At 39.4% G+C, this 13,326-nt stretch overlaps 1 protein-coding gene across 10 annotated transcripts in view; it reads left to right on the top strand.

Annotated features, from left to right (window-relative positions):
• The window catches only part of FAM118B (family with sequence similarity 118 member B), a 49,768-nt gene that overhangs the window by 1,815 nt on the left and 34,627 nt on the right, over window positions 1–13,326 (top strand). The window lies entirely within an intron of this gene.

Here is a 13,326-nt window from a genome sequence, read left to right as displayed (position 1 = left end):
GTTGTGTAAGGGCTCTTCCTTCCTTAACCTGTGCTTAATGGCATTCCAGAAATGACACGTGTTCTTGCAGAATTGGCATTCTGTGGTAGGAAACAAATGAAGAACCAACTCAGATGTCAATGCTTGGTGACACAGAGCTTGCGTTCTTGGGTTTCAGGGTAACCCAAGGTACACACTACAGTGCCTAAGAATAAAAACACTGGTCAATTTTTTTCTTCTAGAGAAGGAACTTTCAGGTTTTTCTTTTTGAAACTAAAGATATTTGAAGAATTCAAAGGGTTTTTTTTATCATAATACAGCTTTATCCAATATGGGTACAGAAGTTATATCTTAATACTTAAAGCGTGTGGTTAGTTAGAGTTGCTCTCTGCATATACAGGAATTTATGCAAATATGTTGTCTGTCTTTTGTTTTTTAATGCTATATTGCCTCTTTTCCCTTCATCATTCAATTGATTTTATTTTAGGCAGTTCATTTTCCTATACTTACATACTTTCTGACTTCAACAGGTGTCACATTCTCCTTTTGTTTGGGGACTCCTCTTGTCTGTACTGTTTTCTCAGTACAAGAAAGAAAATTCTATTAGTGGTGTCTAGTGTTGCCTTCATTCTACAAACATGACTTATTTACGTAGATTTTGATATATTGTTGTGTGTTCCCCCCACATAACTATTTAAAGAAGTACTTGATAATTCGTTTTTGAGGCTATTTCCTGAAGCGTCCAAGAACAAGATGACCTTGTAATTTCACAAATATAAACAAAGAGTAACTAATAACGGAACTTGTGTTTAAATATCACAAATTTAAGATTAATTAGTGGCATGAAGTTAGATTCTGGCTTCTCAAATAATGATTTGCAAGTTGCAGACTAACAGGAGTTCAGTTCCCTGAAGAGCAAGAAGTACGTGAATGGTTTTTGGTTTTAGATTCAAAGAGGGAATTAGCAGGAACTCCTTGGAGGTGTCTTGGAAAGTGCAGTTACTGGCAGCTGGGAGATCTGGGGACTAGTCCCAGCTTGGCTGCTTGTGAACCTGAACAAGTAACTTGGGCTCAGGTTTTTTGTGCTTTTTTTTTTTTTTAAGAGATTTTATTTATTTATTTGAGAGAGAGACATACACGCAGCAAGAGAGAGAACACAAGCAGGGGGAGCGGAAGAGGTTAGAAGCAGGCTTCCCGCTGAGCAGGGAGCCTGATGCAGGCTCCATCCCAGAACCCTGGGATCATGACCTTAGCAGAAGGCGAAGGCTTAACGACTGAGCCACCCAGGCGCCCCAGTTTTTTGTCTTTAAAAGAAGATCCTTAGAACTCCAACCTTCTATTCTTTGAGGATTTTTCCATTGACACTTACATACTTCCTTAACAAGTGGAACTTACTTCAGACTTATCTTGCGTACATTTAGCATAAGCACAGAGAATCAGGATTCTGCTCTTGTCCCCAGAGTTTAACCTTATGCAACTGAGCTAACATTTATATTTGGAGGTCACTTCATTGAATGGTGCTGGAATAGACCTTAAGATTCCCCAATATGGGGCATGAGAGGGAGTGCAGATAGAGAAAAAAATGTTAGAAAGCAGTGGTCTTCTTTTTTCTTTTCTTTTCTTTTCTTTTTTTTTTTTTTTAAGCTGTGGTCTTCTAAAACATTGTTATAACCCATAATATGAGTGTAGTTATTTTTTCCATGTCAGCATTTTATTTGGCTTTTGAGTGATGCTCAAGACAGGTCTGGCTTAGACCAGTACTTCCCAAACTTTTTCATGTCATGGTACATGTGGAAATGTTTCATGGAGGAAAATTGGAGGGTGCCCACAGAAGACAGCTGGCTCGCCTGGGAGCTGAGGCTGAGTCTGGTGCCCATCTGACCATACCATAGGCTGAGGAGATCCCTAGCCTGTGGCCTTTTTGACCATTTAGGAAAGTCAGCATTTTACTACAAAATCAAGGTCTTTGACCAAATGCTAACTATTGAAAGGAATTGTATATTTAGTTGTATTTGTTAAATCGTCCTCAAATTTATTTCTCTCTTATGTGCTTTTATACTTTTGGCTAGTTTACATTTGAAGATCTTACTTACCCTTACAAAGTCACCTTTCTAAAAGTTTTTAAAAAGTAGTTAACTGGTGAAGAGATGGGAAATGCTTTTGTCATAATGTTTTGACCTTCTTAGATTACGGGCAGTTTTGCTCTGCCTATTTAGAGAAAATACAGAGAATTTCTTTAAATAGTTTATGTTTTCCATTATAAAAGTAATACAAAAAATGTGTAGAGTGGGGAAAAAATCTTTCATAGCTCTGTTTCCCAAATACTGTTAATATCATGTTTTTTCTAGTTTTTTTGATCATGCATTTTTTTCTTAATTGTAAATTTCAAACATTTATAAAAGTAGGGAAAATAATGAACCCCATGTTTCTGTCAGCCAGCCTTTACAACCAACCAACACAGGGCCACTCTTGTTCTGCACCCACCCTGACCTCCCAGATGATGTTGAACCATCTGTAAACACTTCAGTATGTGTCTGTAAAAGATAAGAACTGATTTTTAACAAAACCACAATACCATTATCACACCTTTCTTAGTATCACTAAGCAAGGAGTCAATGGACAAATTTTGCAGTTGGTCTCTCTTTTTAAATAGTTAATTTGTTTGCATCAGGATTCGAGAAAAGTCCTCACATCGTGCATGTTCTTTTAATTAGAAAAATAAAACTGGGCATTCAGAAGGGACGTGCAGCCTGTACCTTAAGGATGTCCAGAGCGCATTGGCTCAGAGCTTGCACTTTGGATTCAGAAAGATGGTTTCAGAATCCTGGCTCTGCAACCTGCTAGCTCTTTAACCTTGTGCAAGTTACTTAAGGCCTCTCACTTTAGCTTCTTTGTCTTGTGAAACGTGGATAGTGTCTGCCTTAGGACTCCTGTAAGGATTAAGTGAGTTCATGCAGGTTAAAGCACTTGTGTAGAACTTATTAGCACGTGGTTAAGGCCCAAAAAATATTAGGTATGTCCTGCATACCAGTATAGCACCAGGCTCATAGATTGTTAAGTAAGCCTTCAATAGGGTAAGAATCAAGAGATACGGAATTTAGTCTAATTCTGCCACTTAGGTGACTCACTTTAGTGTTTTGGACCTTTAATTTGTCACCCCAAAAAGCAGGTGTGGTGAACAATTAGATGATTTCTGAAATTCCAGTGCTTGCCAGAAGTAAGGCAGCATGGTATTTTTAGAGCATGAGCTTTGAAAACACTGGGGTTTGCACAGGCTTTGTCATTTACAAGCATTTATTCTCAGCCTCCGTTTTTCCATATGTGTCACATAATTAATAATACCTAATAGTATTGTTGCAGTTATCAACAAGATCAATATATGGGATGCCTAGCATGTAGAAGGTACTTAAGTTATTAGCACTTCGTGATTATAAATTAAAATAAGATCATTACATTAGAGCATTTTCTATACATTGGAAGGGTGAAGATGGAAAACCATGGTTCTAGAACATGAACGATAAAAAACTGAGGGACTATTCAACCATGTGGTTGGATAAAAGCCAGACGATGTCAGGATCTCTAGAGAAATTCAAGAAGGTATTTGCAACAAATAGTTGCTCAAGTTGAATAAATCTATTTTCTGCATTTGAAAATTTGAACAACAGTAAGTTAAAGATTAGATTGTTGTTTGTGTGTGTTTCAGTTGTTAATGATTGGAATATACTGTAAGTGTTTTATTCTAATGATATTGTTGCGTTAATGAAAATCATCTCCTCTATCTGTTAATAGGAGAGCTGCACTGTTATAACTGAGTTAGAAAACCAAACCCACGCTGGAGTTTACTGATCCCCATGTAACTAGACAGCATTTCCCCAACTTGCTTGATGGTGAGAACTGCATCGTACCTTTAAATCTACACATCCCTCCTCTAGAAATTTTGATTCAGGAAAATGTTGAGTTAACAGCTCAGGAATCTGTTGCCCTCCCTCCTTCCCGCTCAACAAGGCCTCCAGCTAAAAAGTTCATTTGTTTATGGATAGACTAGAAGAAAGGTAAGGTTACTAAGGCGTGTAGAGAGAAAAATGGCAGATTCTAAATGTTGCTATTTTTTCCCTTCTTATTTTGTTTTTTGTTAAAGTAATCAACATACGTGGTTCAAAGAAAGAGTGCTAGAAAAATGGAGTGGGGGGCAGTCCCTCCATTCTCCCCACCTCATAATCTCGTTCTTTAGAGGCAGCCACTCCGTTATTTTGCTCTTTTCTCAGGCATTATCTCCATATTTTTAAATCATTTGATATGTTATATCTTGCTTTTTTCTCCCCCAGTGATTAGCCTGTTGAGCTCGATGATCTGTCTCAGTTCCTCTCTTGTGTTTAGGTTGACCTTTGACTGTTTTTTTCACATATATGCATACTGTTAATTTTTTCCCAGATGCGCCAACATAATTGCCACATTCTTATCAGTAATATTTTCCATGAGCTCAGATGTGTCACTTGATGTTTCCAATGGAGAACTATTCAGGTATCATTCAGGAACTACCTTTGTCCTTCCCTCTCCTCATGGGCTGTCACCCATGACCCATTTCTTGGCTTGCCTCTTTATTTCCTAAGAAGTATTTGAATGCCCATAATACTTGTCTAGTAGTTTGGAAATGTTATAGAATTCTAGGTTGGAAGTAATTTCCCCTCCGAATTTTGAAGGCATGATTGTGCTGTCTGGTGTCTGTAATTGCTCTAGAGACATAGCAGTCAAATCCTTTTTTATGAGACCTTGTTTCGTTGGTTTTTTTCTTTTCTCTCTTACTGAAAGCTTTGGAATATTCTATCCCTGGTGTTCCGGGCTTTCTTAATGAGGTACCAGAGTATGGGACTTTGCTCATCTATCGTTCTGGTTCTCAGTGGACCCTTTCATCCTGGAAAGTAACGTCCTTCCGTTCTGGGACATTATCTTCTTCTATTTCTCTGATTTCCCCCTCCTCCCCTCTTTTCTTTCTCTTTGATCCTTTTTTGTAATATCCATTCTTGTTATATGGCATTGATAGCTTCAAAGAGGACCCATTAAAGTTTTTCCGTTTTTGGTCTCTGCATTGGAGCAGCTTTCCGTAGTCTATTGCCAGAATGAGTATCAGCCCCCCCAAAATGGCAAGCCCCTGCATGTAATGAGAACTTAGTGCTTCACCCCACAGTTTTACAGAGCCCATTAAGCCATGTCCAGCAGGACTGGGGATGGTCCAGCCATCTGCTGTCTCCCTCCTTGGTCTCATTCACCCTTGTTCCCTCACTGCCCTCACTGCCCTCAGGCACTAGAAATGTACTGCTGCTTTCTTTATTCTACTGTAAAAGCACCTGCTACTGCTCTTTTGATGAATCTATAGGCTATTTGAGTACTGTTAAAAAATTAATCTTACTAAGATGAAGGAAGAAAAGTTGAAAGAAAAAAATGAAAAGAGAGATTTATATGTAATGCAGAAAATTCCGTGTAAAAGCAGGGGCAAACTCTAACAAATACAGTTTTCTGAACTGATGAGTGTGAAACCAGCAGGCTTGCACTTCTTCCAAGAGTTTCTCTTGAAAACCGCTTTTCTCCACGGAAACCAAAATATCAGTGGTCATTAACACCAGGTGGGATTACAGGGTGGTTTTCATTTGCTCTTTGTACTTTACTGTACTTGACATGTTTCCGACGGGGCCTACTGGGGACCTTTTCCTTTGCTAGTCAAGGAGGAGAGGTGCTTTCTTTTCCCTGATAAAGTGTCCATGTCCCTTGGGCTCGAGCCGCTCAGCCCTCTGTCGCTGCTCCCACCAGCGAGCTCCTCCCTCCTCCTTGCACTGACCTCCTTTGCTCTTTAACAAAGTATGTTTTTAGGTCTTCCTAACCTGTTTTCCTCTTACCTGTTTCTTTCCTCAGGTACTTTTACTGGCTACTTTTTAAGACTGATGCTACTTGCTCAGCAAAGCAGTGCTTTTAAAGCCGTTTGTTCGAACTTCGCCTGAGCTTTCTAGTTGTGGTGGCCTCTGTAGCAGATCATAGCTCCTTTTTTTTTAGCTTTCAGATTCTTGGTTCAGGACCAAATAATGCTTTCATCTCTCAGTTCATTTCCAGGTCAAAGAGAGTTTTTTTCAGTTCATTTTTATTAGGAAAAAGCAAATATCCTGGAAAGAATATCAAGCTAGACTAAGGTTACAAGCTTAAACCACTTTCCTGAGTTGCCTTTCATCCATCATTCTCTTGCTCTTAAGGATGATCGAAAGTGACTCACAAGCACATTCGTAAAGTATATGACCGTTCTTTCAAAATCAAATGCAAGTAAATACTTGCATTGGTGCTTGAAACAGAAGGAGGGAAATAATCACATAGCCCTGTGACCCAGAGATTATTTCTGCCAGTCAGAGACCTAACAACACATGATAAGGTACAGATTGTTGAACTGTTTTTTGACCTTTAAGTCTGAAGTATGTCTGAAAGTACGTTTGAGTTGTGAAGGGCTGTGTAATCCAGGTGTCTCCTGGGTCTCAAACGCAGGAGAGGTCTGAGCTGGGAGATTGAGATAAGGAAATCCTTAGCATTTAGTTGGTATTTTAAGCCATTGAAGTAGCCGGTGGGGATGGGGAGGGTATGTGAAGTGACCGGATGGAGAGCCTAAAGCAGTTTGCTGAGGACCCTGAATATTTGGGGATGGGACAGAGGAAGAAGAGCTTACCCGAGAGGGATAGGAGGAGACTCAGGAAAATTCGATATCCAGAAGAGAACGGAATTAAATGTCAGATGCTTCCGAGACCTAAAGGAGGATGAATACTAATTATTTCACTGAATTTTCCCATGGTGGTATCTATCTCCCATAAAGCTTTTCTTGATCTCCCTTGAGCACAATTGTTGATCTTTCCTGTACCTCATACAAGTATATTAAACCTAGCACAAATGTGTTATAAATACTTGTTTACAGTTCTATTTCCCCTAAAAAGGCAGGGCTTTTTAAAGGCATAGCCCTTCAGGGTATGATCTTAGTCATCTTTGGTGAGACCATATTCCATTGTGTCTTCACAATGTGGACTTCAGCCTCCCAGTGTGTTAATAGCTAGTGCGTTAATAGCTATGTGACCCATAGCAAATTATTTAACATCTGTGTGCCTCAGTTCCATTATCTATGATATCTGTGGTAGGTGATAATAATAGTGTCCACTTCATAGAAGAGTGAACATTTGTAAAGCATAGACAACAGTGCCTGGCTCATTGTAAATACGATATAGTGTTTAGTGGCGGTGAGGTGGGTGTGGTAATAGTAATATTGTTAGCATAGTGCCTGGCATTTAATGGGTAGTTGAATGTGAAAATTCAACAGTTTGGGACTAATACAATCCCTGTCATTCTAAACTGTAAGCATATACAGAATGTAGTCATGATCAGGCCATAGGAAAACTATACAATAGAAGTGGACAGGGTGTATGCTGTGGTGAGTGCTGTGAAGTGTGTAAGCCTGATGATTCACAGACCTGTACCCCTGGGGCAAATAATACATTATAGGTTAATGAAAGTAATTTAAAAAAAGAAGTGGACAAAAATTTTTTTTTAAAGATTTTACCTATTTATTTGAGAGAGAGAACATAAGCAGGGGGAGTGGAAGAGGGAGAAGCAGTCTCTCCACTGAGCAGGGTGCCCAATGCGATGTGGGGCTTATCCTAGGATCCATGGATCATGACTCAAGGGAAAGCAGACTCCTTTTTTTTTTTTTAGGATTTTATTTATTTATTTAACAGAGAGAGATAACAAGTAGGCAGAGAGGCAGGCAGAGAGAGGGGGGAAGCAGGCTCCCTGCTGAGCAGAGAGCCCGATGCAGGGCTCGATCCCAGGACCCTGAGATCATGACCTGAGCCGAAGGCAGAGGATTAACCCACTGAGCCACCCAGGCACCCTGGAAAGCAGATTCTTAACAGACTGACCACCCAGGTACCCCAAAAGTGGACAGAATTAAGTGCACATAGCTTTGTTTTATAAAGCAAATCTATAGGCTTTTCATAAAAGTATTATGTAATCTTAGTTTCTTTTCATGTAGTGGGGAAAGAGAAAACCAAAAGATGAGGATTTCCAAAGCAGGTGAGAATTCTATGTGTAGCACTGAACATTAGTCTTAAACAGGTGGGTGGTAGAGATCAGTCACAGAAGGTTTTGTTTGGCATGAAAGATGCAACACTTCAACTTGACCCATTCACTCTGTTTTTACAGCTTATAAAATTAAAAGTATCTGTTGATCTCTTAGACCTCAAATTAACTCATAGTGGGCATGTACTCTTTCAGTCAGCAAGTATTTGAGCATTTAATTGCGCTATCTAGACACTTACTGTATAACAGAGAACGTGTTAGGGGCTGGAGATAGGATGATAAATAAGACAGACTGTACTTGTCCTAAAAGAGGACAATTATTCTTATGGGAGAGGCCTGTCATTGCGAGTGTTAAGAGATGCAGATAAGGAGCTGAAGTGTAAATGGGGTTGAAGGGGGTGGATAAGCAGACTCCATGAGGTAACTGGTAAGCTGAGTCTTCAAGGATGGGAGGAAGGCAGAAATATTGGGAATATATACCATCCTAAGCTATGTTCTGTGTGTGAGCCGGGAAAGTGTGTGTGTCCTATGTGGCTCTAGAGCCTGGTGAATGAGGGAGAGGGGTGGGTGGGGTGTTAGAAAGAGGACTGCTGATGTCAGATCAAGCTGGGTCTTGTAGCCATGATGTGAGGAGTTTCATTTTATTAACCACAGTGAGAAGCCATTCAATGTTATTAAACTGTGATTTAATCCTATTTGTGTTTTGAAATCCCTTTAGCCTCTATATAAGCTTTTCTTCTTCTCTAGTCGTGTGTAAAGAACAGATTTAATACATAAAATACAGAAACTGATTTCTTAGTCTTGAAATACGGATGTCCTGGAGTCATTTGCCAGAAAGAGTTCTTGCCTTAAGAATCAATTTACATCTTAGATGTCAGAACCTTGAGTTACAAAAATAAAATGATTTATGTATAAAAATGTTTAGTTAGTGTCAGAAGATAACCTTAAGTCTGAAATCCTCCTTTTGCCGGCTAGAATCAGATTACTGTCACTGACTCTTAGGATCATCACCACATCTGGAAGATGATAGTCTGGATGTGGATTTGCCGTGCACGCAATGTTCACAGGAATGTGGCTTTTCCCATATGTTCCATTTTAAAAAGAAATGGTCTTTCATGGTTTTTGCTACATTAAAAACATTAATGGGGTATTTCTTTTAGTAGGAAATGTGTTGTCTGTAATACAGGAAATTCTTTCTTATAATTCAAATCATGAGCAACATTTTGCATTTGAGTTAGTTTAGTCAGTAAATATCTGAAAGTCTACCATGTGCCAGGTACTGTTCTAGGATCTTTCTTTTTTTTAGGATTTTATTTATTTATTTGACAGAGAGAGATCACAAGTAGGCAGAGAGGCAGGCAGAGAGAGAGAGGGAGAAGCAGACTCCCAGCCGAGCAGAGAGCCTGATGTGGGACTCGATCCCAGGACCCTGAGATCATGACCTGAGCCGAAGGCAGAGACTTAACCCACTGAGCCATCCAGGTGCCCAAATATATGGAGTCTTTCTTTTTCTTAGGATTTTATTTATTTATCTGACAGAGCATGCGCACAAGCAGGAGAAATGGCAGGCAGAGGGAGAGAAAGAAGCAGGGCTCAATTCCAGGACCCTGGGATCATGACCTGAGTCAAAAGCAGACACTCAACAGACTGAGCCACCCAGGCAGCCCTCTGTTCTAGGATCTTGGGATATATTGTGAACTAAACAAAGATTCCTATCTTTGAAAAGCTTACTTCCCAGTGGAAGGAGGCAGATGACAAATAATGAACATAATTAGTATATTTATTATGCTTGTCATAAATATAATTAGCATGTTAGTGGTATGGGCTTTAAAATAAAAAGTAAAATGGTTAGGGGAGCCTGGGGAGCTCAGTTGGTTGAGCGTCTGACTCTTGTTTGTGGCTCGGGTCATGATCTCAGGGTCATGGGATTGATCCCTGCATTGGGCAGTGCGCTCAGTGCCGAGTCTGCTTGGGATTCTCTCCCTCCCCCTCTGCCCTCCCCCCTGCTCATGCACATGCTCTCTCTAAATAAATAAAATCTTTAAAAAGTAGAGCAGCTAATGCATTAAATGGAGAGGTGGCAGTTTTAAGTAGGGTGGCCGGGCTAGCATCATTGAGAAGGTATGATTTGAGCAAAAACTTGAAACTTGGGAAAAGCATACCAGGCAGAAGGAACGACCAATAAAAAGAAAAGCCCCTAGACCAGAGTATACCGGGCCTATATGAGTACCAGGAAGGAGGCTAGTGTGTCCGGAGAGAGGGTTGGAGTTTCTTGGCTTTCTAGGAAGGAGTTTCTCCTCAGTCAATTTCAAAGAAGTTCATAAGCCAAAAAAATACATGATACCATGATAGGACTAAGAATTTCCATCCTGTGAATGTTCTGTAGATGGTAATCGATGAACACCTACACTCATGTCTTGAATTAGATAATTCCAAAGTAACACAAAATCTAAGTTCATTTCATAGGGCAGCTGAACATACTAAAATCTCTTTTTCTGTGAATAAGAAATGATGTTGGATCACATGCTCTTAAGACCTAGCATTTAGTAAAAGCTGAAACTTTACCATTCCAGTTTATTGGTCTCCAGGTTGAAAGCCAAAAGCCTTTGTTCTATAGCAAAGGATGGCAGGGGTGCCAAAGGTTTTTGTCTCTAAGAAGAGCAGGGATAGTCTTGAGGATTGGGTTTAGGAAATCCTTAGGGAAACTGCCCTTTAAGAGCAGGTTTGGTTTACTTCCCTTATTTCTTCCAAACTCAGTAGCTCTAAATCCTTTTAACATTTTTAATTAGGTGGTCTCATTTTCTAATTTTCTGTTTTTTGATTCTGTGAAGTTTTCCTTGTGTTTAAGTTTCCATTGTAAATCATCACGCTACATTCATAAGGTCCTAATCAATGACAATCTAGTGGAGTATTGCCTAAGTCCCCTGCATGCCGGGTGGTTTACATGGGTGCATGGATTCAGTGCCCTGTGTTTCAGACGCACTGTGTGCTTTGTAAAGATCCAGTTTACGCAGCGCGATCACTGGAGTTGTTCCAGCCATACATGCTGTAATCTTTTCCCATGCCTCTGAATTTTACTTTTCATAGAATATCTTTTTAAAATTTCTTAATCCTTTTCATCGATTCCTTTCCCAGTTTGTCGTTTTTTTTGTTGTTTTGGGGTGGGGTGTTTTTTTTTTTTTTTGAGTCCTATCTATGCATTGCTGTATATCGTTTCTACCCTAGTTTCCAACGAAGTTGAAGTTGAAGTAAGATCACTAAAGAAAATGCTCAGACACATGGGTCTTTGACCTGCTGAAGCAAAACACTGTACAGTTGACCTTGAATAACACAGGCTTGAACTGCATGGGTCCACTTGTATGTAGATTTTTTTTTCATCATGATAAGTGTACTCTTTAATCCTTATTCCCAATTTTACTCTTCCCTCCTCCCCTCCTCTCTTCTGGGTACCGTCAGTTGTTTCTCTATAGTTAAGAGTCTATTGGGGTGCCTGGTTGATTCAGTTGGTTAAGCATCTGACTCTTGATCTCAGCTCAGGTCTTGATCTCAGGGTTGTGAGTTCAAGCCCAGAGTTGGACTCCACGCTGGATGTGGAGCCTCCTTTAAAAAAAAAAAAAAATCTACTTCTTGGTTTGTCTCTTTTTTTCCCCCCTTTGCTTCTTTGTTTTGGTTTTTTTTTTAAGATTTATTTATTTATTTGACAGAGATCACAAGTAGGCAGAGAGAGAGAGAGAGAGAGAGGAGGAAGCAGGCTCCCGCTGAGCAGAGAGCCCGATGCGGGGCTCGATCCCAGGACCCTGGGATCATGACCTGAGCCAAAGGCAGAGGCTTTAAACCGCTGAGCCACCCAGGCGCCCCTGTTTTGTTTTTTAAATTTCACATGAGTGAGATCTTACAGTATTTGCCTTTCTTTTACTGCCTTATCTTGCTTAGCATTATATTCTCTAGCTCTATCTATGTTGTTGCAAATGGCAAGATTTTATTCTTTATGACTGAGTAATATTCCATTTTATGTATATACCATTTCTTCTTCATCAATTCAATTATTGATAGACACTTGGGCTGCTTTCATAGTTTGACTGGTGTAAATAATGCTGCAGTAAACATAGTGGTGCATGTATCCCTTTGAATTAGTGTTTTTGTATTCTTTGGATAAATATTCAGTACTGCGATTACTGGATTGTAGGGTAGTTCTATTTTTAATTTTTTGAGTAACCTCCATACTGTTTTCCACAGTGGCTGCAGCAGTTTGCATTCCAACCAACAGTTCAAGAGGGTTCCTTCTTCTCCACATCCTCACCAACACTTGTGATTTGTGTTTTTGAGTTTAGCCATTTTGACAGGTGTGAAATGATTATCTCATTGTAGTTTTGATTTACTTTTTCCTGATGATGAGTGATGCTGAACATCTTCCGTGTGTCTCTTGGCTATCTGTATGTCTTTGGAGAAATGTCTGTTCATGTCTTCTGCCCATTTTTAATTGGATTGTTTTTTGGGTGTTGAGGTGTAGCGGTTCTTTATATATTGTGGATTCCAATCCTTTTCAGACTAGTCATTTGCAAATATCTTCTCCCATTCAGTAGGTTGCATTTTAGGTTTGTTGGTTGTTTCCTTTGTTGTGAAGAAACTTTTTATTCTCATGTAGTCCCAATATTTATTTTTGCTTTTGTTTCCCTTGCCTCAAGAGACATATCTAGAAAAATGTTACAGCCAGTGTCGGAGAGATTACTGCTTGTTCTCTTCTAGGATTTTTATAGTTTCAGATCTCACATTTATGTCTTCAATCGACATAAAGTTTATTTTTATGTGAGGTGAAGGAAAGTGGTCCACTTTCACTCTTTCGCATGTGGATGTCCAGTTTTTCCAACACTTTATTGAACAGACATTTTCCCATTGTGTATTCATTCCTCCTTTGTCAAAGATTAATTGACCTTATAATTGTGGATTTATTTTTGGGTTTTCTGTTCTATTCCATTGATCTCTGTGTCTGTATTTGTGCCAATACCATACTGTTTTAATTATTACTGCTTTGTAACATAATGTGAAATCTGGGGTTGTGGGATCTCCTATTTTGTTTTTTCTTTCTCAAGATTGCTTTGGCTATTTGAGTCTTTTGTGGTTCCATACAAATTTCAGGATTGGTTATTCTAGTTCTGTGAAAATTGCCGTTGGTATTTTGGTAGGGATTGCAGTAAATCTTTAGATTGCTGTGGGTAGTGTAGACATTTTAACAGTATTCATCCAACTTGA

Source organism: Martes martes (assembly GCF_963455335.1).
Source record: "Martes martes genome assembly, chromosome: 10".
Taxonomy (NCBI): Eukaryota; Metazoa; Chordata; class Mammalia; order Carnivora; family Mustelidae; genus Martes; species Martes martes.
This window is presented reverse-complemented; position numbering and strand designations above follow the sequence as displayed.